General features: G+C 45.8%; 1 long non-coding RNA gene across 1 annotated transcript; it reads right to left on the reverse strand.

Annotated features, from left to right (window-relative positions):
- Window positions 1–258: 258 nt before the first annotated feature.
- Window positions 259–25,467, reverse strand: LOC141167322 (uncharacterized). The gene is made up of 3 exons (XR_012251415.1): window positions 25,315–25,467; window positions 3,540–3,809; window positions 259–1,767 (listed from the first exon to the last, which is right to left on the reverse strand). It is a non-coding gene; the product is annotated as an uncharacterized lncRNA (long non-coding RNA).
- Between the last annotated feature and the right edge of the window lie 960 nt (window positions 25,468–26,427).

Genomic DNA, 26,427 nt, shown 5'->3' on the forward strand with positions numbered 1-26,427 from the left:
AGGCATGGGAGAAAAGGCGCCCATACTCAGCAAACCACCCCTGAGCACAGGCTCTGAATACTGGCATTGCAAAACTACTGGCCCTTGAAATGCTATCATTCAGGCTGGTGGAGACTACACCTTCCGTAACTTCAAAACCGACAGAAGACCCATTTTGAGAAAGAGGAGTTTACAGAAAATGAGGAAAAAGTAAAACCTCTTATAACAAATGATCATCTCAATCTATCTGTTGATAGTCCCAAAATGACACAGAAGGGATTTATATCATAAAATATAAACTTTATTGAAACATATACATATATGCATTATTATACAATTCCATGATATGGATAGAGAGAAAAAAAGAGGATAAAAGGGGGGGGGGAGGACAGCTAAAGAAAGCAGGATGAGATGATAAAAGTCCTGCAAAGGGACTACCATCCCCAATTCAGCATGCAAAGGTAACAGATGTAAGTCTGTGCTGCCAACTAGGTAATACAGGATTATAATCAAGTGAAAATCCTAGTCCAGATTCAAATCCACGTTGGTGGGACCCTTAGGCAGAGGAGCATATAGCAAAGGACAATTCCCCCTGTGTAGGATGTCAGGTGTTGGAAGGGTTAATTGCATAGCACTAAGTAATACTATCTATTGTTATGTTGTGTTGTAACAAAACCCACATCAGTGGAGCAGAGAGAGTGGCGTCAGAAGGTTGACATTACCTTGGGTCATGTTAGCAGAGTCTGGAGCAGCTAGAAGCGAGATGCTGGGGATGTGCAGTAGCCTCGACGCGCGTTTCGCCAAGAAATTGCTTCGTCAGGAGGCGTGGCTGTCAGGGAAGGGGAGACACCTTATGTATGCAGGTCAGCAAATCAAATTCCTCCGCGTGATAGGGCTCCGCCCCCAACGATGACGCAGGTACACACACGCGCCGCCTACAGCCGAGGAGGAGGAAATCTCCTCCATCTCTGTGGCAACGCGGTGCACTCAGGACGCCGCCGGAGCGAGGACGCCCACACGCGGAGGTAATTAGTGCTGCGATATATGAAATGCCAGGGGGTCGTCATGGAAGGGGGTGTGGGAGCTATGGAAGATGCAGCACCATGCGAGCGCACGGAATGGCCATTTCACTGCGTCGCAAAGCGCTGTGCTTCCATCAGCATGGGAGTATTGTGGAGGAATGCCATATATAGAGAAAGTTTTGATATACTGTATATCCTTCAAAACGAGGGGGGAGATAGTTCTATATAGGATATATCCCCCATATATAGACAGTATGGTAACTAATCAAAAGATGGGCATGAGGTCCTTTAGCTATACAGTTCATAACTACCATTATTCAGGGCAAGCAACCACCTAGGTGAAAAATGGGGAATTACAGGATATATATATCATGAAAGTGACCATAGAAGTAAATCAGAATTAAAGGTCATAAATCACTATTATGAGATATAAAACACCAATAGACAAGTGAGTGACCAAATATCACCAATAATTTCTCCCTGCAAAAAGACTGATGATTCCCCCATATTAGACAGAATTTTCACATCTATTGTAAAATACAACAGTCATTCAGAAGGATGTTATTTCCATTAGAAAAATCCTAAAAGTTTATATTTTAAACATGGAACTTGTCATAGTACTGATATTATGGAGATCATCTGTCCAGGGGTATGTTGGTCAAAAGCGGTTGTGTAGTTGTCCATGATTCATCTTTTCTAATGAGTTGAAACGTAGATGGAACTCTTTCGGACAGCCCATGCCTCCACATGCCATGACATTATATATCTAAACCGGATAGAGTCAGACAGAAAAAATAAGATAGAATCTATACAAATCAAAAACTAAAATGTCTAAGGATAAAAAAGGGAACACAAGGTGTCAAATATTAAAACAGACTTGAAACTAATTACATCATTAAGCCCCTTTGGAGAAATCGTGTCCAATAGCACAATCCACCATGTTTCTTTCTGAAGCAGCTTCTTTTTGATGTTTCCACCTCTTATGCCCATGTATACATGATCGATACCCTGAACTGTTAGGCCACGTGGGTTGCCTCTATGGTTTTCTAGAAAATGCTTGGGTATCGTTTTAAGGGATTCCGGATCAGTACATAAGGAGGCATTGTTAATGTCTCTTATATGTTCTTGTATCCGTACTTTTAAGGCCCTAGTAGTCATGCCTATATAGATTAATCCACATGGGCAGGTAAGGTGGTAAACAACTGCTTCAGTGTTACACGTAATATGGTGGACGATGCGAAAAGACTTTTCTCCATTGGAGTTGCAGAAATGTGACACTTTTGGGAGGAATCTGCATATCGAACACTTACCACAAGAGGAACTACCCCAAGGAGGGCCTTTACTTCCAAAAATAAACGAGCTTTTTGGTGGGATGTAATGGCTGTTGGTTAATAGGTCGCTCAATGTGTTAGATTTACGCCAGGTCAACGCTGGTCGATTGGGGAGTTGGCCTTTTAGATCTTTGTCGGTCAGTAACACTGGCCAATGTCTGGTCAGAATTTTCTTTATATCTACCCAATTATTGTTTAAGGTTGTAATAAATCTGGGATAAGAATTTTCCAGAGGCTTCCTATCTTTTGGCTTACGGTTTATTGCAAGGAGATTTTGTCTGTCAGAGTTTTTGGCTCTGATGTATGCTTTATTAATATCTCGGATTTTATAGCCCCTGTTTAAAAATCTTTTAGAGAGGTCGCGGGCCTGGTTATTAAATCCATCGTCACTCGAACAGATCGGACGAGCTCTGAGATATTGGCCGATGGGGATTGAGCTTTTTAATTTTGGCGGGTGTGACGAGGTAAAATGTAGTAAGGAGTTGGTGGAAGTCTCCTTACGGTAGATGTTTGTGCAGATCCTCCCATCTTCCATTCTATTAATGGATAAATCGAGAAAGTAAATATGAGACTGACTGTATTTATAAGTCAGCCTGATATTCAGTTTGTTATTGTTCAAGTGATGGAGGAATTTGTCCAGTTGCGACGTGGAGCCCTGCCAGATGAAAAACACATCTATATAGCGTAGCCAGGAGACGACTGATTCATGACCGGGTGTTTCAAAGACCGTGTCTCTCTCCCACAGCCCCAGGAAAAGATTAGCGTATGAAGGCGCACAAGACGCCCCCATCGCGGTCCCCTGGAGCTGTAGGAAGGGTCGGTCTTTGAGCACAAAAAAGTTATGTGTTAAAATAAATTCTAAAAGTACCAAAATGAATTTCGTAAGTACCGGTTCAAAATTAGTCATCTCTAGAAAAAAACTGGCAGCTGAAATGCCATCATTATATTGTATTGATGTATACAGGGACTCCACGTCGCACGTAACAAACCACATATCTGTTTCCAGAATAATACCGTCAAGCTTCCTCAGAACATCTGTTGTATCTTTTACAAATGATGGGATAGTTTCAACACATTGTTGCAGAAAAAAATCTACGAATTGGCATATAGGTTCACAAAGACCCCCCGTGCCGGAGACGATTGGTCTACCAGGTGGGCAGAGGGGGTCCTTGTGAACCTTAGGAAGTAAGTAAAAGGTAGGAATTACCGGAAATTACGGCAAAGGAGCCCCCTTCATTTTTGCAGAGATCGCAGATGATTCAACCCCATCGTCCAGTAGGCGAGTCAATTCCCTTTGAAATATTAGAAGAGGGATACTGTCCAGTCTTTTATAACAGTCATTATTGTTGAGTTGTTTAAAGGCCTCTTTTTCATAATCCTTTGAGGGCCAGGTCACTTCCGTAACTTGATGGCATTGACAGTCCCACAATACAACGTGCCCAGCCGCTTTTATTTCAGCAGGCAAGCCGTTCCTGCCCTGCAACAGCATGTGGAGGGAAAAATTAAACATGAGCTACAAAACGCCGTCAGTAGCAAGGTCCACCTGACCACCGATGCGTGGACCAGTAAGCATGGACAGGGATGATACCTTTCCCTCACTGCCCATTGGGTAAATTTTGTGGAGCCGGGTACAGATCTTGAGAGTGGTGCTGTACGTGTTCTGCCAACTCCAAGGATTGCAGGAATCCAGTCTGTAGACATTGACTCCTCCTCATACTCCAGTTCCTCTGAATCAGAGCTGCAGGAGCCGTCACGGTCTACCTCCACATCGACCCTGTTACGACCGATATGAGCACAGCCGTGGCCAAACGTCAACAGGCCGTATTGAAATTAATTTCTTTGAGGAATCGAAGCCACACAGCGCAGGAGCTCTGGAATGCCATCAAGCAGCAGAGCCACGTGTGGTTTGTGCCAGCGAATCTCCAGCCAGGCATGGTAGTGTGTGACAATGGCTGAAATCTGGTGGCAGCTCTGGGCCTACGCAACCTCACTCACAACCCATGTCTGGCACATGTGCTCAACTTGGTCGTGCAGAGTTTTTTGAGGAACTATCCGGATCTTGATGCACTGCTTCACAAGGTCCGCATAGAGTGCGCTCACTTGCGGCACTCCAGCAACACAAGATCACGCATTGCAGCTCTGCAGCGCCGATTACGCCTTCCGGAACATCGCATCACTACCCACAAGGTGGAATTCAAAGTTACATACAGTACAGACCAAAAGTTTGGACACACCTTCTCATTTAAAGATTTTTCTGTTTATGACTTTGAAAATTGTACATTCACACTGAAGGCATCAAAACTATGAATTAACACATGTAGAATTATATACGTAACAAAAAAGTGTGAAACAACTGAAAATATGTCTTATATTCTAGGTTCTTCAAAGTAGCCACCTTTTGCTTTGATGACTGCTTTGCATACTCTTGGCATTCTCTTGATGAACTTCAAGAGGTAGTCACTGGAAATGGTTTTCACTTCACAGGTGTGCCCTGTCGGGTTTAATAAGTGGGATTTCTTGCCTTATAAATGGGGTTGGGACCATCAGTAGTGTTGTGCAGAAGTCTGGTGGATACACAGCTGATAGTCCTACTGAATAGACTGTTAGAATTTGTATCATGGCAAGAAAAAAGCAGCTAAGTAAAGAAAAACGAGTGGCCATCATTACTTTAAGAAATGAAGGTCAGTCAGTCCGAAAAATTGGGAAAACTTTGAAAGTGTCCCCAACTGCAGTTGCAAAAACCATCAAGCGCTGCAAAGAAACTGGCTCAAATGATAACCGCCCCAGGAAAGGAAGATCAAGAGTCACCTCTGCTTCTGAGGATAAGTTTATCCGAGTCACCAGCCTCAGAAATTGCAGGTTAACAGCAGCTCAGATTAGAGACCAGGTCAATGCCACACAGAGTTCTAGCAGCAGGCACATCTCTTCAACAACTGTTAAGAGGAGACTTTGTGCAGCAGGCCTTCATGGTAAAATAGCTGCTAGGAAACCACTGCTAAGGACAGGCAACAAGCAGAAGAGATTTGTTTGGGCTAAAGAACACAAGGAATGGACATTAGACCAGTGGAAATCTGTGCTTTGGTCTGATAAGTGCAAATTTGAGATCTTTGGTTCCAACCACAGTGTCTTTGTACTACGCAGAGAGGGTGAATGGATGGACTCTACATGCCTGGTTCCCACCGTGAAGCATGGAGGAGGAGGTGTGATGGTGTGGGGGTGCTTTTCTGGTGACACTGTTGGGGATTTATTCAAAATTGAAGGCATACTGAACCAGCATGGCTACCACAGCATCTTGCAGCGCCATGCTATTCCATCTGGTTTGCGTTTAGTTGGACCATCATTTATTTTTCAATAGGACAATGACCCCAAACACACCTCCAGGCTGTGTAAGGGCTATTTGACCAAGAAGGAGAGTGATGGGGTGCTACGCCAGATGACCTGGCTCCCACAGTCACCAGACCTGAACCCAATCGAGATGGTTTGGGGTGAGCTGGACTGCAGAGTGAAGGCAAAAGGGCCAACAAGTGCTAAGCATCTCTGGGAACTCCTTCAAGATTGTTGGAAGACCATTTCCGGTGACTACCTCTTGAAGCTCATCAAGAGAATGCCAAGAGTGTGCAAAGCAGTCATCAAAGCAAAAGGTGGCTACTTTGAAGAACCTAGAATATAAGACATATTTTCAGTTGTTTCAGACTTTTTTGTTAAGTATATAATTCACATGTGTTAATTCATAGTTTTGATGCCTTCAGTGTGAATGTGCAATTTACATAGTCATGAAAATACAGAAATATCTTTAAATGAGAAGGTGTGTCCAAACTTTTGGTCTGTACTGTATGTTGGAGAGGTTGTGTGGGCAGTAGGCAGCAGTAATGGAGTACCAGTTGCAGCAGGCACAAACAAGTCGCAGTGCGCGCTGTTCACACTTCACCACCACTGAGTGGGCCTCTATGAAGGACATTTGCCACGTTTTGCGTGCCTTCCATTATTCCACGCGAATGGCGAGTGCATATGATGCACTAGTCAGCATGACTATCCCCCTTATCTGCCTGCTTGCAAAAACAATGCAAGCACTAAGGGAAGAGGTTTTGGAAGAGGTGGAGGATGAGGAGTAGTGTTGAGCCACCCCCGTAGTGTTCGAGTTCGGTTCGGTTCGTCGAACACCCGTGTGTTCGCCGAACTGTTCGTCGAACTGTTCGTCGAACACCTTCGAACACCGTTAAAAACAATGGCAGGCAAACAAAAACACATAGAAACACATAGAAAACACCTTCAAAGGTGTCCAAAAGCTGACAAACTGCTCAGAAGACATAACTAACACATGGAAAAGTGACAAGTACATATAGTCATGCGAAAATAAAAGAGGTGGAGGAGTAAAAGGAGGGGGAGACACAGATATAGGCATGTCATGCCCTTCTAAAATCCAAAAAGTGAGAAGCCGACACGGCCAGTCCGCTCCTGCCCGTGCCACCTCCGTGTCACCGGGTTTGTGCCAGAGCCGCGGTGAACCCTGACGGCCAGCCCCCCTCTCCCAATACTGGTGCCTGTCCGCTGGTGGGTCGAGCGAGCCCCCCTGTGGTGGAGGCAGCTCTAAGCTTTTTAATTTAAATTGTCTCTCTAATTTGAATGAATACACTTTAAATCCATTTACAAGGATCTATTGGAGGGCAAGTTTCATGCCAGCAGCCACGGTAATTCCAGCTCCAGTAGCGTCCACTAAAGCTGCTAAAGTTAAAAAGCTTTTATAAGGATCGAGCTCGGCTGTCCACCGCAAGGCATCCTACTGCCAGTCCCAGCCCCTATGCCTTGGGGTGCCTCCTGATGCTCTTCACTAAGTATCCCATGGTCCCGAAGCATTTCCTTTGAAAAAATTAAGTGTCTAAACTACAGGTGGTGCAGCTTGCTTAACAGCCGGGATAATCCGCTCACTAGCAGACACTGCTACTAGGCACAAAGTATTTCCTGGGCTAGATGCAGTTAAAAATTTGTAATTAGATACTCTCGTTGGATGCTGAGAAAGCATTCCATAGAGTCTCCTGGCACGCCATATATGATTCTCTTAAAAAGCTTGGGGTAGGGGTCTAGGGGACCCTTTTATAGCCAAAATCACGGCCCTGTATCGCAATACGTCACCTAGGCTGAAGATAAATGGAACTGTAGCACCCTGAGGGCTCGGTTGCTACAGACGTATTGCACCTCACCCAGAGGTGTGATATCTCACTCTCAGGTAAGGATGGAGTGTGGATCAGGACCCGACACCTGCATGCATTACACCACATTGCCGTGGGGCAGGGCGACCAATATGCCCCTGAGATGGGCACGACAGTCCCTGTCCCTGGCTGGAGTGGGGGGAGGGAACACTGAGGAAGGGGAACCCTGTAGTGCAGGAGCAGGGAGGAAGCAGTTCCTGGGTGCATTGAGAAGGGAGTATAAAAGGTGGGCACCATCTTAGTTCAGTGCAGAGAAGTCTGAGCAGAAGTGGCAGGGAGCAGGGGCTCTGCATGAGCTCTGCTCCGTAGGCGGGCCTAGTAACAGAGGCCCAGGCCTGGAAGAGGGAGAAGGAAGGAAGAGGAGCGGAGAAGGCTCCAGGAACGAGGAATGAAGGGATCCCAGGGGTGCGGACGGGCGAGTCGCCACCGCACGCCCGAATCCACCTGCGTGGAGGGGTCAGGCCAAAGGGGGAGACCGGTCCCCGAACTAGTGGAGGCAGGAAACGACCCTCAGCTAGAAACCGGAGGCTCTGACATTTTATGTGGCGCAGCCCCTCGCTACACCCGCTAGGAAGGCACCACATAGGGTCAGGGAAACTGGCGCCAAGTTTACCAAGAGGAGGCCCGAGGCAGCCGGACAGAAGTGTTGGTAAGAAAGGCCAGACAAAGGACACACAAAGGGGGTCCTGTGAAGTGCTCCAAAGTTATCTGGGAGTTGTCTGAGCCCCTCACCTGGTGAGCACAGTACGACGTGGGCAGCTGTTACCTGCAGACGTGGTCTGGATAATAAGAACTGTGAGTAAAGGCCCTGGACTGCATCACTGACTACGTGTCGTTACTGCTGCTGCCCTGCACCATCACCCCCATCCTCCGCATACACTGCCCTGAGGCTATACTCCTCCCGTGGGGAGTTATGCTACGCTCTGCTGCACCCACAACACCAGCCTCAGCGGTCTGCCCTGTAGCAGCGGTTCACTCTGACCGCAATCCATGGGTGGCGTAGTCGGACATTTAAACATCAAAACCACATAAATAGTTCCGCCACTGGTTTGACCGCCCTGAGCCACGGAACCGGGTCGCCGCCACGAAGACTACAACCACCAGCATCCACCAAAAAGGGTCCGGCTCCGGGTGTCCCAAGGCCCAGGGGGTGCGTCAATACATTTTCATCACCTTTCACAATCACCAATGGGACAAGGCAGTGATGTCCTCTGTCCCCTCTCTTATACATCCTAGTGACGGAGCACCTGCTCTCATCAATTCGCCATAACCCCAATATTAGGTGGATTGAGGTGGGAGGCACCGAGTACAAGTGCTCTCTATTTGCTGATGATGTCCTAGTATATATCACTCAATCACATATATCCATCCCTGCTGTTATGGCTGAAATAGATCACTTTGTTACATGGTCAAATTTTAAAATCAATGCAGCGAAGTCTGAGGCCCTCGATGTCTCCCTCCCCAAATCCATATAGGATTCCATCCAGTCCAACTTTCCCTTTGCCTGGCCCTCACAGGGTATCAAATACTTAGGAATTCCTATTCATAGAGACCTCTCCCATCTATGTTATCTTAATTTTGGGCAATTTATTGAACAATTCCATACAGACCACGGTTGGCAAGTTAGAACTGTAAGATTCACTACGTGAACCACTGGTGTTTTGTGGAAAAGCACATGTACACTGCGTTCCAAATTATTATGCAAAAAGTGTTTAGGAGTGATAAGGGAAGAATTTGTTTGTTTGTCAGTTAAACTCATTGATGGTGATGTGTGTCAGGGCTCTTTATATCACTGTAAGCAATTGCAGACACCTGTGCTAATTAGTTTGGCAGGTGTGTCCAATGAAAGGCAAGACTACTTAAGAAGGCTCTCACATTATTAAGCAGCCTACATTTTCTGCCAAAATGGGAAAGAAAAAGGATGTGTCAGCTGCTGAGAAGCAACAAATTGTGGAGTGTTTAGGTCAAGGCATGACTACAATCAACATTGTGCGATGATCAGGATGAAGTGTCTTGGCAATCAAGAAGTATGTAGCTGATTCACAGTACACACGTGTGCGTGCTGATAAGGGCAAATTGAGGACTCTTTCCTACAGGCAATTACGTCAGGTTGAAAGAGCAGCGGCCAAAAAGCCTTGTCATAGCAGCAGACAAGTTTTTGAAGCTGCTTGTGCCTCCAACGTCCCCCGAACAACAAGATGCAGGGTCCTTCAGAGGTTTGCAGCTGTGCATACGCCATCCTGTCGACCTCCTCTATCCACTTCACACAAGCAGAAACGGCTCCAGTGGGCCAAACATTACATGAAGACTGATTTCAAAACAGTTTTGTTCACGGATGAGTGCCGTGCAGCGCTCGATGGTCCAGATGGATGGAGTGGAGGATGGCTGGTTGATGGACACCCCACGCAAACACGGCTACAGCGCCAACAAGGAGGAGGTGGAGTAATGTTTTGGGCTGGAATCATGGGGAGAGAGATTGTCGGCCCCTTTAGGATCCCTGAAGGCGCTAATGATGAACTCCATAATGTATGTGGATTTTCTCAAACAGCACTTCCTGCCATGGTTCAAGAAGAAGAACCGTGTATTTCACAGCAAGATCATTTTTCTGCATGATAATGCACCATCTCATGCTGCACATAAAACATCTGCATCTCTGGCTGATATGGGCATAAAAGGGGACAAACTTATGGTGTGACCCCCATGCTCCCCTGACCTCTACCCCATTCAGAACCTTTGGAGCATCATTAAAAGGAGTGTCTATGATGGCGGGAGGCAGTTCACATCTAAGCAACAGCTCTGGGAGGGTATTCTGTCCTCATGCAAAACAATTGAAGCAGAAACCATCCGAAACCGGACAAATTCAATGGACGAGAGAGTTCAGAAGCTCCTTTCGAACAAGGGGTCCTATGTGAAAATGTAACATCACCTAGAATAAAGTTTTGAGTTGAAAACTGTTTGATTTCAGTTTCTAACAACCTGCTAATGCTTATAATTTCAAAAATGACCATTTTCTTGGTCTTTATTAAAATGAAAAGGTTGATCGAAAAGTTTGGGGGATCTAAGAGTGTGGCAACCCAGTAGTCATGATTACTTCGAATTCTGACAATATGAGGGTCATGCTGCAGGTAGTGCAGCAAGAAGGCACTTATGTGTCTTGCGCATCTCGGAGCCCCAAAATTATTTTCCGGGCTAGATGCAGCTAAAAATTATTTTTAATTTTAAATCTGGTGAAGCTTTAGTATAGATGGCCTAATAGGATCAGTGCTGCACACTGCTACAAAGCCCAAATTATTTTCCAGTCAAGATACAGATAAACATGATTAGTAATTTGAAAGCTTAAAACGGTTGGTAGGGTGATTTTAACCAATCATCAAGCTTTTACTCTCCCCAGGATGACACAGGGGTAGAAAAGTCGTTTCGGATCCATGATTTGTTCATCTTTATGAACGTGAGTCTGTCTACATTATCAGTGGAGAGCCGCGTGTGCTTATCTGTCAGCACACCACCAGCAGCGCTGAACACACGTTCAGACAGAACGCTGGCTGCGGGGCATGACAAGATCTCCAAGGCGTAAGTGGCTAGCTCCGGCCATTTATCCAGATTGGAAGTCCAAAAAGAGCAAGGGTCCAGTGACACAGTCGTGGCTTCAATGTTTACTTGGAGATACTCCTGTACCATCGTCTCTAGGCGCTGACTATGTGTCAGACTTCTTGTCTCCTGTGGCCTTGCAAAGGATGGGCTAAAAAAGTGGTGAAATGATTCCACAAAATTGATGTTACCAGCAGATACTGTGGTTCTGTTACGGTTTGAGTGCTGAACACTTGACGGTCCCACGGTTGGCAAGTTGGAACTGTGAGATTCACTACGTGCACCACTGGTATTTTGTGGAAAAGCACATGTAAGATTCTGCAACAGTCTCTGCTGATACTCCTGCATGCGTGCATCCCTTTCTATGGCAGGAATAATTTCTGCAAATCTACTTTTGTACCGGGGATCTAACAGTGTGGCAACCCAGTAGTGAGGATTATTTCTAATTCTCACAATTCGAGGGTCATGTTGCAGGTAGTGCAGCAAGAAGGCACTCATGTGTGTTGCGCATCCAGGAGCACCAAGTCCCTGTTGTGTTGGTGGCGAGGTAACAATCATGCTTCCTTCCTCTGTCCTCTCCCCCCAACCTCGCACAACAGAAATGTGATCAAGGTCTCCCTCATCTGATGAGTCTTCCATCAGTTCGTCCTCCACTTCTTCCTGGGCTCCTGCACCTTCCTCACTAGTTTGGCTGCTACCATGCGCCCTGGTAAAACCATCTCCCCCACCCTCACATGCCTGCCGCCTTGGTGCTGCCGACCGTCTGGACCTTGCAGATGTTAGCCCTTCCGCATACAACTCCTCCTCCTCTACTTCCTCCACCTCCTCTTGTGCCACCACCTGACTCCGAATTCTGTTTAACATGTGCTCCAGCATGTAAATTACCGGAATAGTCATGCTGATAATGGCATCGTCAGCACTAAACATCTTCGTCGCCATTTCAAAACTGTGCAGAAGGGTGCATAGGTCCCTGATCTGAGACCACTCCTCCAGCGTGATTTGCCCCACCTCTGAATCTCGTTGGCCCAGGCTATACATCAGAACGTATTGCACCAGGGCTTGTCGGTGCTGCCAGTCGCTGCAACATTTGCAGAGTTGAATTCCACCGGGTAGGCACATCGCATTTTAGCCGGTGAAGTGGCAGGCCCAACGACTTCTGTAGAGATGTAAGTCGCTGAGCTGCGGGATGCGAATGGCGGAAGTGAGCACACAGCGACCGTGCCCTCTGCAGAAGGCCATCTAGTCTGGGATAGTGGGCTAAAAATTGCTGGACAACCAGGTTCAACACGTGAGCCATACAAGGCACGTGTGTGACATTGCCCCGGCGAAGGGCCGCACCCAGGTTTGCAGCATTGTCGCACACGGCCTTCCCTGGTTTCAGGTCCAGTGGAGACAACCATTCATGAAATTGGTTCTCCAGAGCTGACCACAACTCCTCAGCTGTGTGACTCACATTTCCCAGACAATTCAATGTAAAAACCGCCTGATGACGTTGAGCCCTACGGCCAGCATAGTAAGGAGGTGTGCAGGATCCCTTCTGCGCAGTTAGAAAGCTTGTGGCATGACCAGACAGGCTTTGGGTGCAGGTGGAAGACCGAGAGGAGGTTGAGGAGGCAGAAGCAGTGGAGGAACTTTGACATAAAGAGGATTGACGCACAACTCGTGGGGACGGCAAGACTTGGACAGCAGCCCCTTGTCCTGCTGTCACCATAGTTACCCAGTGCCCAGTCAGCGACATGTAACGCCCCTGTCCATGCCTACTCGTCCAAGTGTCTGTGGTGAAATGCACCCTGTCACACACAGAGTTTCTCAAAGAAGCGGTGATGTTGTGTGCGACATGCTGGTGGAGCGCAGGCACACCTTTCTTTGAGAGGTAGTGCCGACTGGGCATCTGGTACTGGGGCACTGCGATGGACATAAGGTCTCGAAAATCCTCTGTGTCCACCAGGCGGAAAGGCAGCATTTCTGTAGCCAAGAGCTTGCAGATGGTGAAATTCAACCTCTTAGCTTTCTCATGGCTAGGAGGAAATGGTCTTTTACTTGTCCACATCTGAGGGACCGAGGGCTGGCTATTGTGCTTAGACGGGGTTGATAAGGGTGTCCCCGGCAAACTGCCGGTCTGTGAGGAAGATGCAGGCGGACATGTTAGGTTGCCTTGATCCAAAGGTGGTGCTATCGATGTCGGACAGCGCTCAACACCAGCTGGTGTTCCCACCTCCAAAGAAAATGATGACCTGCCAATCACGCTGGCTGTTGCGGGTAAAGAGGTGGCAGGTCTGCGCCCCAAAACAGGTGTGACTGCTGTCCCCCCAGTCACAGAGGATGAAGAGGCCGCGGATGCACAAGATATGGCAGACGGTTGTTGGCCCGGCCGGCTAGGCCGCATTGTAGCACACTGAGCTTCCCACTGCAACTTATGCTTCATGTCCATGTGCCGGTTCATGCATGAAGTACTCAAACTATGTATTTTTTGGCCTCTACTTAGCTTTTGCTGACAAATGTTACAGATAACACGAGTTGGGTCATCTTTATCGATCTGAAAAAATGCCCAGGCTATGCAAGGCTTAGCACCCATGCGACCTGAAGAGCCACCACGACTTGTGGTGAGAGGCAGAGTTGTGTTTGAGGATGCAGTTGTTGACGTGCTTCCAGTACTACGTCTCTGTCCAGGAAGGCGCAACCTGACCTAGTCGTCACTAGCATCTTCCTCCACCTCCTCTGCTGACCTCATCTCTTGGCTGACTGTGGGTTGACAGTAAGTGGGATCTCCAACCTCATCATCATCACCCTGTGTGTTATCACACCCGTCGTCCTCAGAGCCAACCTGTTCCTGCCCTGACAAAAAACTAAAGTTGTCGCTCCAATCAGGTATTTGAGTCTCATCATCGTCTTCCTCATTGTCTCCACCAACAGGAGTTACAGTTTGGGAATGAGGGTCTACATTATGGTCAGAACCTTCTGCGTCTGGTCCTGGATCCGACTCATAAAGATTCTGGGTATCAGTGCAGATCATTTCCTCGTCTGGATTCACAGAAGCGCTGGAGTCGACCTCTGATTCCCAGGCTATAGTATGAGTAAACAGCTCTGCAGACTCAACCATCTGTTCTACCTCATACTCAGACGGGCAGCTGGAGATTTGGGAGCTATGAGGAAGCAAGTGCGATTTGGGTGACACCTTTGAGGACTGGAGTATTTGTGATGTTGAAGTTGATGTGGAGGAGAGCCCACTAAAAGGAGCACTTGATATCCGTTGAAGCACCTGCTGTTTTTGTGCCTCATCTGGAATTTGTAGCGATTGGCGTGGCCGTAAGAAAGGGATCTTATCACATTGTCCGCTAAAAGAAGTAGACATTTTAGTTTGGCTGGAAGATGGTCTTTCTTCTGCAGATGTTACTGTTGCTTTAACACCTACCCCACGGACACAACCTTTTTTCCCCTTCCCAACATGCCTATTCCCCTTTCCACCAGCAGCAGGCCTTTTTCCACTCATTTTGGTGGTTAACTAATTCACAACTCTGGAGTTGTTTGCACAAAAAAACAATGGATGGTAACCGAGCAGAGCTGAGTGGCCAAACTGTGGTATTAGGCCAAAACTATTGGCTGGGTTAGATGCAGAAAAAAATTATATTCAGTTTGCAACCTGATGGAGGTCAGTATAGATGGATTAATAGAACAAGACCCACACACAGCTAGAAGCCCAATATTTTTTCAGAGGTAGATGCAGAAAAAAATATATTCAGTTTGCAACCTGATGGAGGTCAGTATAGATGGATTAATAGAACAAGACCCACACTGCTAGAAGGCCCAATATTTTTTCAGAGCTAGATGCAGAAAAAAATTATATTCAGTTTGCAACCTGATGGAGGTCAGTATAGATGGATTAATAGAACAAGACCCACACACAGCTAGAAGCCCAATATTTTTTCAGAGCTAGATGCAGAAAAAAATTATATTCAGTTTGCAACCTGATGGAGGTCAGTATAGATGGACTAATAGAATGATGCTATGCCCAAAAGATTTTACTTCACTAGGTGCAGTAAAAAAATTGGTATTCTATACACAGGTGGTATATCTTGCAACACAGGCTACTCCACTGACTAACACACTCTGCAATAGGCCAAAAAGGATTAGCTTTGCTAGATTCAGCCAAATGCTGTGAAAAAAACTTGCACAGCACTGGCACAGACCTGCCTGGCAAAAACTGATAGGAACTGATGTAACCTAGTCCTGAAAAGGACTCCAATTACAATTAGTCTTTACTCCCACAACCTATCTATTTAAGAGCACAGACCTGCCTGATAAAAGTCGTAGGAAATGCTGTAACCTAGTCCTTAAAAGGACTGCAATCACAACTATTCCCTACTCCCAAGCTATCTGTATATTTGTGCGAAAATTGGCTTGAAATTAACAAGGTATAGCGCACACAGCAACAGCGGTGCCGTCTAACACGCAGCTGCAGCAGTGAGAAAATGGTGGCGACGGGGAAAATGGCTTGGTCTTATAGGGCAAGGACATGTGACATACACTGCCAATGACACATGCCCTTGCTTGTGTGAAAAAAAGCACTTCGCTCCGTGTGTGCACTGCTGATAGGCTGACAGACTGCACCTCCCCACTGTAAATGTGGGAAAGAGAAAAAAAAATGGAGATCTTCATTGTTCCTGCAGAGATCCATCCCCTGCCCCTCCCCCCACCCCGCTGTACACTCAAACTGCGTATTAACATTAATTTTCATCATTACTGAGAAAAAATCCAGTTATGATTTTGGTGCACGAACAGTTATCGAACATAACCTCGAACAGCCGAATTTTTCTCAAATTGTTCGTGTTCGCCGAACAGCTCGAACACCGCCCAAAACAGCTCGAATTTGAGATTGGCGAACAGTTCGAGTAGAACAACGCTCATCTTTAATGAGGAGTCACAAATGCCATCTGCTTCAGTACAGTCTGTGCAACGTGGTTCCTCACAAAGGCCTAGGCAGGGGACACTTTGTGAGGAGGATGAGGAGGAAGACTTCTGTCCAGGTACACAATGCTCTAGTAGTCAGAATCTAGAGCGAGGGTGGGGTGATGCAGAGATCACGCCTCAAGCAGGGGACAGCGTTTCTTGGCCAGTTGGCAGTCTGCAGCACATGGTTGATTTCATGCTGCAGTGCCTGAGAAACGACCGCCGCATCGCCCACATTCTCAGCACGGCTGATTATTGGGTGTCCACCCTCCTAGATCCTCGCTACCGGGACAACTTACAAAGCCTCATAACACCGTTGAACCGGGAGCATAAAATGCAGGAGTACCAAGACGCACTGGTGCATTCCATCATGTTCTCCATTCCAACCGAGAGCAGTGCTGCTAGTGCTTTACAAAGCAGCTCAGTGCGTCGAGGCAGTGGAGGAAGCTCTGCACAAAGAGGGAGCAGAAGCAGCGCTTCAGTACAAGGCAAGACCAGTATGGCCTAAATGTGGCAAAGTTTCGTGTTACCACCGCCACAAATATCTACACAATCACAGATGGCTCTAGTCAGCAGGAGGCAACATTTCCGTCAGATGGTGACAGACTACATGTCTTGCCCTCTCTGTGTACTCCCAGACGGCTCTTCCCCCTTCAAGTTTTGGGTCTCTAAGCTGGATACATGGCCAGAGCTTAGCCAGTATGCATTGGAGTTGCTGGCTTGCCCTGCTGCTAGTGTATTATCGGAACGCGGTTTTAGTGCCTCAGGTGGTGTACTAACAGACCGTCACATGCGCCTATCCTCCGATAACGTTGACCGGCTTACTTTTCTGAAAATGAACAAGTCCTGGATCTCGCATGAATTTGCCAGTCCTCTTCCAGAATAAATAATTGTTGGCAACAGTATCCAGGTCTCCTGTTGTGTTCATGTTTCTACACCTGAACTGTAATCCCTGAGCTCCAACACCGCCAGTTGCTGCTCAGAAGTGCCGTCTGCTCAGTCAACGCTTGGTCCAGTGTTATTGGGGTTCAGTAACGTCAGCTGATCCCCTACTGTGTGACCGGAAATATCTCCTGCTCTGTCCACATCCACACTACTACAGATTTTAAACTTGCTCCAATTAGGCCTCCGGCTCCACTCTGTTTTTAGTATTTACCCTGAGCTCCAACACTGCCAGTTGCTGCTCAGAAGTGCCGTCTGCACAGTCAACACTTGCTCCAGTGTTATTGGGGTTCAGTTAAGTAAGCTGATCCCCTGCTGTGTGTCCGGCAAATTCTCCTGCTCTGTCCACATCCACTCTACTACTAATTTAAAACTTGTTCCAATTAGGCCTCTGGCTCTTCTATTTTTAGTATTTACCCTGGGTTCCAGCACCGCCAGTTGTTTCCCAGCAGTGTCTTTGGCACGGGTACTCCCTCCTGCGCAGCCTGCTTCCAGCACGCCAGCTGTTTCCGGGTAGTGTCAACGTCACTTTGCCTCCAATATGTTGTCCTGTCGTGTTACGGTCGGCTTAGCCGACTCTATGGTGCCTGCAGTTTAGGTGACTCCTATGTGGGCTGCGGGATCTGGTAATGAAGGCTGGTTCCATAGTGCCAATAGGACAAGCATCCCCTGTAGGACTGTGGGTTTCGGTAACTCCGGCCGGCTCGCGGCCTTGCTACTTTTTTTCATGTGTACCTTCTGCTACCCATCCGGGTTCCAGTACTGTCAGCTGGTTCCCGGCAGTGCCTTTGGCTTAGGTGCCTCCTTCTTGGTATCCGAGTTCCATCAACGTCTGCTGGTACTTGGTAGTGCTTTCTGGCACAGGTACCTCCTGCTTAGTAACCGGGTTCCAGTACCATCAGCTGGTCCTCGGTAGTTCCATTGGCTCTTGTACTTTCTGCTACCCATCCGGGTTCCAGTACCATCAGCTGGTTCTCGGCAGTTCCTCAGCCTTCTTGTACCTTCTGCTACATTTGCAAGTTCAAGCTTTCTGAAATGGTTTTTGGTAATCACTCTGGATCTCCCTGACGATGACCCTGAAGACCACCCCGAAGAAGACGAGGACCCCGAAGACGACGACCCTGAAGACGATGACCGTGAAGACGATGACCGTGAAGACCACCCCGAAGAAGACGAGGACCCCGAAGACGACGACCCTGAAGACCACCCCGAAGACGACGACCCTGAAGACCACCACGAAGAAGATGAGGAACCTGAAGATGACCATGAAGAAGACGAGGACCTCGAAGAAGACCAAGAAGATGACCCTGAAGAAGATGACCAAGAGGACAAAGAACAAGAAGACAACCACCAAGATACAGAAGAACAAGAGACAGAAAATCAAGAAGCAGAAGAATAATAAGCTGCAGAACAAAAAGCAGAAGAACATTAAGCATAAGACTAAAAATCAGAGCAAAAGATATTATCTAAATTATAAGCAGAAGAAGACTAAGCAGTGTATGGGGGTGAGTCCGTTCCTCCTTGTGGTGCCCCTGGACAAGATCTGCTGCTGCAGGCCAAACTGAACACCGACAAATCCTGTTGTAAATCTTTTGTGACAGGCAGAACGGAAGGTGTAATCTTCAAACTTTTAGGGATAACAACTACAGTAATGCCTGTCACAAATAAGAATATGATGAAGAAGAAGATGAAGAACATGAAGAAGTAAAATATGAAGAAGAATAATAGTTGAATAAGAATAATATGAAGAATGTAAAAAAAAAGAATAATAGGAAGAAGGTGAAGAAGAAGAAGATGAATAAGGTGAAGAAGTTGATGAAAAAGATGCTGCTGCTGAGAATGATGAAGGAGAAAGTGTGGGAGAAGTAAAATAGAAGGTGAAGAGCATGGAAGTAGTGAAACAAATACCTGACAAAATATAAAAAAGCTTAACATAGCCAATATCTTTGTAACTCCGAACATCTTAAAAAAAAATTAATTCCTGCTATTCCATTTCATTGGGCTAAACCTCTATGTCTTTAATGTCTTCCCCACCTCCCCCAATACATTCTACATTATTCTTAGTTGTTTTCCTTCATATAGAATTAGCCTTCAAGGAAAGAAAGGGTTTATTTTCATTCCGATATTTGTGTCCCATTGACTTGCATTGGTTTCCGGTATCGGAATCGGCGATATCCGATATTTTTTGGGTTTCGGTCCAATCCAATCCGATCCGATATTTCACGATATCGGAAGGTATCGCTCAACACTACTGCTGAAATCACATGTCCTCTCTATATAAAAAGCGGCCATGTTCCCTCAGCGCCATTTTATCCATGTCACTGCTGGAGACAGATGCTGCTCCTGCACACAGCTCCTGTGTAATGAGATGATATTAGCTAGATAGATGGGCGCTTCTGTGGAAGTCAGATAGTGTAGATAAGTCCTCTGCTGTGTAACTGTTAAATTGACCTTGCAGCACTTTTTTTTCTTGTGCAATCATTGAGATTCTGACAGAAAGAGCAGTGCCCATGCCATAGAACAGTGTTGTGCACCGGTTGTATTGTGCTCCATGCACGAGTATACCTTCAATCTATTTTTGCACTTGCTAATTTGATAAAGCAAGCAAGCAAGCAAGCAAGTTCTTGTAGGCCACTTTTTGATTTTGTGGGGTTGAAATTCAGCTATCTACAGAGCTTGCCATTGCAGAGCTTCTGAGTGCAGAGCACAAAACCTTTTTTTTTCATTTGCTAGTGTGATAGTGCAAGCTGTGTTAGCCCAGTTTGTCATTTTTATGGTGGGTAAACTTCAACTGTTTTCAGAGTAAAAAAATATATTTTTCTGTTTCTAGCCACAGTCCACCAAAAATTTTTTTATGTGGCAAACGTCATACACTTTGCTATACGTCACCTACTACGTTAGTGGCGGTGAACTTCAACTGTTTTGAGAGTAAAAAATGTATTTTTTTGTCTTGCTAGGTAGAGTGTCACGGGTGTGTCAGAGGTGACAGACAGTCGCCCTGCAGGAGATCTCTACGTTTGTCATTACAGACATCTTCTTAGAGGCTGTCTCTAGGACCCAGCGGCTACCTCCCTCTGTCTAATTAACTCCCTGGCCTGGGTGTATAAATACCTGGTGTGTTCTAGAGGGAGGTGCCGGCGATATTTATTATTCCTTGTGAAGGCTTAGCAAGAGCAGTACCTTTTCCTCTCTGGAGCTTAAGGAAGTGTTTGTGCATTTGTCTGTAGTCATCTAAAGCTAAGCACTTTTCCCCTGTTTGTACTTCCTTATTTTCTATAGTGTTTAGTAGAGCTCGACTAGTGCTCATCTCCTCCCTTCCCTAGCTTGAGCCCAATGCCAGAGAAAGACAGGGCGAGGTACGCATGTGGCGATTGGTTAATAGCCAATACAGGGACGTTAAGGGAGACAGGGTGACACTAGATCAACCTAGGACGTCTCCACTTTCCCCCTTTCCCTAGAGTATGGGCTTCCTTTCCCAATTCCCTTTGTGTTGCACTAAGTCTTTCATACACCTTGTGTGACATTCCACAAAAGATTTTTTTGTGTCGGAAACGTGATACACTCTGCTAAAAGCCACCTACTATCTTAGTGGCAGTGAAATTCAGCTGTATGCAGAGCTCATGCAGAGTAAAAAAAATCAATTTTTTTTACTGTGACTAACTTTATACAGCAGGAGATCTCAGTTTGAATTAGTTTGGAAAATATCTCGTATGTTACACAGGCCTCATCCACAGTCAAAAAATACTTTCTTCTGTTACTAATGTTATACACTAGGAGACATCTCAGAGCTCAGAGTGCCAAGGGAGTGTGGTTCACTGTGATCGAGGAGGGTTGGCGATAGCAGAAAATCTGTTAGTGAAGGTGTTAGTGAAGGTGAGGAACAAATGGAAGAGGAAGAGGTGATGGGCGAGCAACAGTTAGAACAAAAAAAGGATAATCATCCCCTCTGTTCATGTTTGGCGGGAAGGGACGGAGGAAACAAGCATCAGAATTACCCAGCCACCAACACAGCATGGGCTTGAACCTCATGAAAGAGCCCGACAAATGAGTGTGTTCATGCTGCACTATCTGCAACATGATCCCCGTATAGTTATGATTCAAAATAGTGCTGACTACTGGGTTGCCAGTCTATTAGATCCACATTATAAGAGTAAATTTTGCCAGATGCTTTCCGCCCTGGAAAGGAACCTGCGAATGCTGGAGTACTGAAACACGCTTTTACACAACCTTAAGATAGGTTTTCCCCAAGAAAGTAGTGAGGCACACATCACAGCTCTACACTTTCAACCTCCGGCATGTCAATTCGTCAATGACAAAATATTAGCAGCAGCAGTAGTGTAAGTGGCAAAAGCAACTTCTGTGAGTCCTTTCACACATTTTTTACACCAGCTCATGCACCTGCACAACAGAGTACAAGTTTGAACAACTGGAGAGAATGGTACACCACTGATTGAGTCTCCATCTGCTGGGTTGGCTGTAGTGGAAGAGGTTTTGGTCCTAATTACACAATTTCTACTGTAGTGAAATTGATGTCACTTTGCTGGTGTCTGCCACTAATTTTTGGAAATGTAGAGAATCCTGATTGGGTCTCCATCTTTTGGGAATGGCTGTAGAGGAAGAGTTGTCTGTCACCATTATACTAGTTCTACTCTAGTGAAATTAATTCTTTGGAGCAGATATTTTTGTCATAGGGGTACTGAAGATATAATCAAAATTGGATTTCATAGTACTGTAACTCCATACAGGAGTACACATTAGTAATGAGAGAGCACTAAATGTGCTCAACTTAGTGGTTCTGTGGTTTCTCAAAACCTACCCAGATTTGCCAGAGCTGCTTGTGAAAGTACAATGCATGTGTGCCCATTTCAGAAAGTCAACTATAGCTTCCGCCACCCTGGCAGTGCTTCAACAGCGTTTGCAGCTTCCAGCTTACCGACTGTTTCCACAAGTTGCAAATCAACGTTGCAGAGGTTGGGAAGGATTTAGGAGCAGCAGAGGGCAGTTGTTGAGTACCAGCTTCAACACGCCCACCGGCATTCAGGTCAGCCTCCGCACTTAATAGCTGATGAGTGGGCATGGATGTCTGACATCTGTGCGGTCCTCCAAAACTTTGAGGACTCCACCAATATGGTTAGCAGTGATGACACCATAATTAGCGTCACCATCCCGTTTCTCTGTCTACTGAAACGCTCAGTGCTCACAGTTAAAGAGGAGGCGGGGCAAGGAACTATGCAGCCCAGCCTCATCTCATCTCAATGTGGATATTGTGATAATGAGGTGGAGGAGAACATGAACAGTCGTTCTCTTGGGGAGGACAGGGAACTCTTGGCTGTCTTGGAAGTCCCTCTTTCAGTCTGTGGGAAAGCTGTATGAGTTTCGCTTAATGATGACCTTCAGTGGCCTAAACCGTGGCTTTCCTTATGTACGTTATTTCTCAAAACGCATTGCAGATCAGGCCATTGCCTCAGTCTGTAGTCATGAAATTCAAGATGTAAAGATCTTTGAGAGTCAAAGCACCTCCGAGAAGTGTGAGCTGATATTGGATGGGCTGCCATTGTAACAAGCTGCATTAGAGCAATTCCTGGGAGAAATGACAGTTGGAGTAGATACGGTTTCCCTCTATACCAGTCCTTTCACCGAGCTAAAGAATATGGCTATGGTGAAATACAACTCTCACCGAGAAGCAGTGTAAGACTGAAGAACATTGGGCCCACCAGAGGATTTGATTGTGAGGGACCACCTTTCTGCCCCGCTAAAGAGCCCCATAGCAGCTGCAAGGTTTGCGCTATGAACTCTCCTGAAGGAGAAGCCACTGGAGGATTCTCCGGTTCTCTAATGGACCCGTCCAATGCTGCCGAGAAGAAACCCTTGCTAAGAAAAGTCTGTGGGAAGGTTCCCAGACACTTTATGGCTGCTATTTTACTGTGGACTGGCCCCAGTTTAATGAACCACCCCTGGTCATATTCACTTGACCACGTGTTTGTGGTTAGGTGGTCCTTCCCACTAAGTGCAATGGGGAGTGCACGGGTAATGTTCTGGGACCCGTGCTTGTGGATGGCGGGGACGACACCAGAAGAAATAGGGACCAAAGTATGGAGACCCGGCCGCCGCCATGAGGTTGTGAAAAGCTTCCACCTCCACAAGCCTAAAAGGCAACATTTCAAGTGCAAGCAGCTGTCCAAAAATCTGGCAGTTTAGTATTGCGGCTTGTGTTGGCTGGCTGCATACCTGCGCTTGCATTCCAAGTAACAGAAAACTAAGGAGAGGTTTGGCCTCATCATCATTACAACCTGCAAGGTTTGCACTATGAACTCTCCTGATGGAGAAGTCAGGGCCCACCAGAGGATTCTCCGGTTCTCTGGTGGACCCATCCAACCCTGCTGAGAAGCAGCCCTGACTAAGAAAAGTCAGTGTGAAGGTTCCTGGACACTCTATGGCTGCTTTTTTACTGAGGGGAAAACCCACGCAAACACGGTGTCATGCAGGGTGCAGCTTTTCCTACTGTTAGAGCTCTCCTGTTAGGTTTTTTATATTTTGCTGGTCACATGACCTTTTTGCCTATTTAATCCTGCTCCGCCCTTCTGGCCATGCTGGACTTCATTGTAATTTCTACTCTTAAGCTAGCCAGGTGCTTTGTAACCTTTCTCAGTCAGTTTAGCTAGGTCTTTTGACCTTTATGTTCTATGTTGTGTGTTTGTCTTTTTACGGCTACAATTTCTGCTAGGAGGTGTCCATCTTTCCCCCAGTCCCTAGTTCTTGTAGGGATCCCTCCCTCACTTCTATAGGTCTTCGTTCAGACTAGCTGAGGACTTTAGCAGGTCTGATCGCAGGATCAGGTTCCCCGTTACATCGTAGGGATCTAGCTTAGTTCTATTGTAGGGACAGATCTCCTGTCTTTCCTTAGTGCTTGTAGCCTATCATAACACCTACACCTTGCATGACACAGTGTTTGCGTGGGTTTTCCCACGCAGCACGAAGGGAAGGGGAAAAGGGGGCCCAGACGCTAGGGAAAGGGGGGAGTGGAGACTTCCTAGGCTGATCTAATATCACCCTGACTCCACCAACGTCCCTATATTGACTCTTCACCAATCGCCGCACGTGAACCTCATCCTGTCTTTCCCTGGCGTTAGGCCCTGGCTAGGGAAGGGAGGGAGATGAGCGCTAGTCGATCCCCACTGACCACTAAAGACAACAAGGGGGAACAAACAAGGGAAGATGCCTTAGCTTTAGTCGACTTCAGAGAGATGAACACCCGTACTCAAAGCTCCAGAGAGGAAGAAGTAATGCACTTGCTCCGAGCTTTCACAAGAGGTAATGTGAGTATCACCGGCACCTCCCTCCTGCAGACAGCAGGTATTTATACACCCAGGCCAGGATGTTAATTAATATCCTAATACCCAAAAAGGGGAAGGGTAGAGAAGTGTGACCAATTCACCAAGATATATGTGGAGGACACCACTCTCCACCAAAAAACAGCCAAAGATATAGCTATTAATGCAAAAATCATTATATTTTATTGTACAAAATATTTCATATAATATACAACAATAAAGGCCAATACATGAGTGACTAGGGTGAGGGGCAGAGTAGAGGGTAAGATAAAAAATACCCAAGAAAGAAAAGGAAACCCTTTACCTAACTGCAGGGGTGTCCACACTAGATGTGCTACAATGTATGTTAAAGCATGCCACAAAGTCTGTCTAGCTGGTTAGAAAGACACCAAGGTTATGGGTCTAAGATTCAATATAGGTAATAATAACAGGTAAATGTGATCTCCATAAGATATATAGATAGCATCAACATGCATAAATATAAGGATATCCAATGTTACCTTGAGACATTGTGGTCACAGAGTAGTGGGGATCTGCAGCAGGGGCAAAGAAAGCGCGCCTAAATGCGCGTTTCACCTGACGAAGCCACGCAGAAAGAAACTGAGTATTATCTGACAGAATTGCAGGGGTGCCAATACTTTTGGCCACCACTGTAATATATATATTATATATATATATATATATATATATATATATATATATATATATATATATATATACACACACACACACACACACACACACACACACACACACACACACACATATATATAAATACATATATATTATAGGGAATCTGCTCTTTTGGTAGTCGGCAGCGTTCACGCAGCCACACAAGTTCTTGTGCAAACAGGAAGATTTAATCAGTCCATAAATTTCTATCAGAAACAAACACAGTCTTTTATCCCGCAAAAAGGTAAAATGGTATAACATAACAATAAACAGTCCCATAGAAAGTATGTCTCACCCTTTTAGATCTCAGCCCTATTCTTCCACCTCTGGCATAGACTAAGCAACAAATACTAGGTCTTTTCACCTTCAGACACAGGTGACAGAGGTCTTTCCACCTCTACTCCCAGCCACTGCTCCTTGCTCAGTTTTGGACAGCAACAAACTGATCCCATTTACACAGCACACTTCCTGGTTTTATATAAAGCACAGCAGGTGCATTCTAATCAAGACCTGCAGCGCTAACATTGCATGTAAGGTAATGTTTATTGACATCTTTAATGTCATACATTTTATAAAGTTTAATTAATGTGATAATAAATTATAAAATGATCTGCATTCTGTGCATTGAAAATAAATATCAGAGAAATGTGCCTGAATAGTAATGTGTTTTATTCTTCCTATTCCTACCTCTGTCTACACTGTAACATAGAATGACACATATCAAGCTGGGAGAAAAACAAAAAGTTATATCCGATTGAGTCAAGTATAAAGGATTTCATATTTAATTTTATGTGCACTATATTCATTTATACAGTGAGGGGCTAAAGAAGACTATAGCACACTGTTCTGACCTTCATGGCATTGTACATCTACTCTGTTGGACAGTTCATTCACACCACAGTCACTGCAAGTAATGAAACCATAGATTTTCTTGCCTGTGTTCATTAAATTGCACTTTAATTTTTTTTTCTTCTCTTTTAACCTAACAAGTTGCATGATAGCAAGAAAAGATGAGCCCACAAATGCTATTTTCACAGTATGAATTGAATTCCAGCAGCCAATGTCCTCAGCTACATCATTACCAGCTCCAGCAAACTTTAATTAGAATATTTTTATTTTTTCTGGGAGATTTATACTGCAGACTGGCATTTGTAACCTTGCCTCTGGGTGAGGTCTGCGACGGCTGTCACTGCTTCACATGGACAGAGCGGCTGATGGGAGCAAATAGGAGCACATTGATTTCATTTTTTCTCTTTACCATGTTCTGTACCAAGTGTTCCAACTTCACATGGTTTCAAAGAAAGGGCAAAGGAAAAATACAGAAGAGCAGTAGGTGCAGAAACACTGTCAGTGGTAGTGAGCTGGGAACATTTCATCAGGGGAAACAGAGTTAAATGTACTTGCTCAT

The sequence above is a fragment of the Phyllobates terribilis genome, unplaced genomic scaffold, assembly GCF_046119375.1.
Source record: "Phyllobates terribilis strain yellow unplaced genomic scaffold, ASM4611937v1 Scaffold_1__5_contigs__length_1240528914, whole genome shotgun sequence".
Classification (NCBI taxonomy): Eukaryota; Metazoa; Chordata; class Amphibia; order Anura; family Dendrobatidae; genus Phyllobates; species Phyllobates terribilis.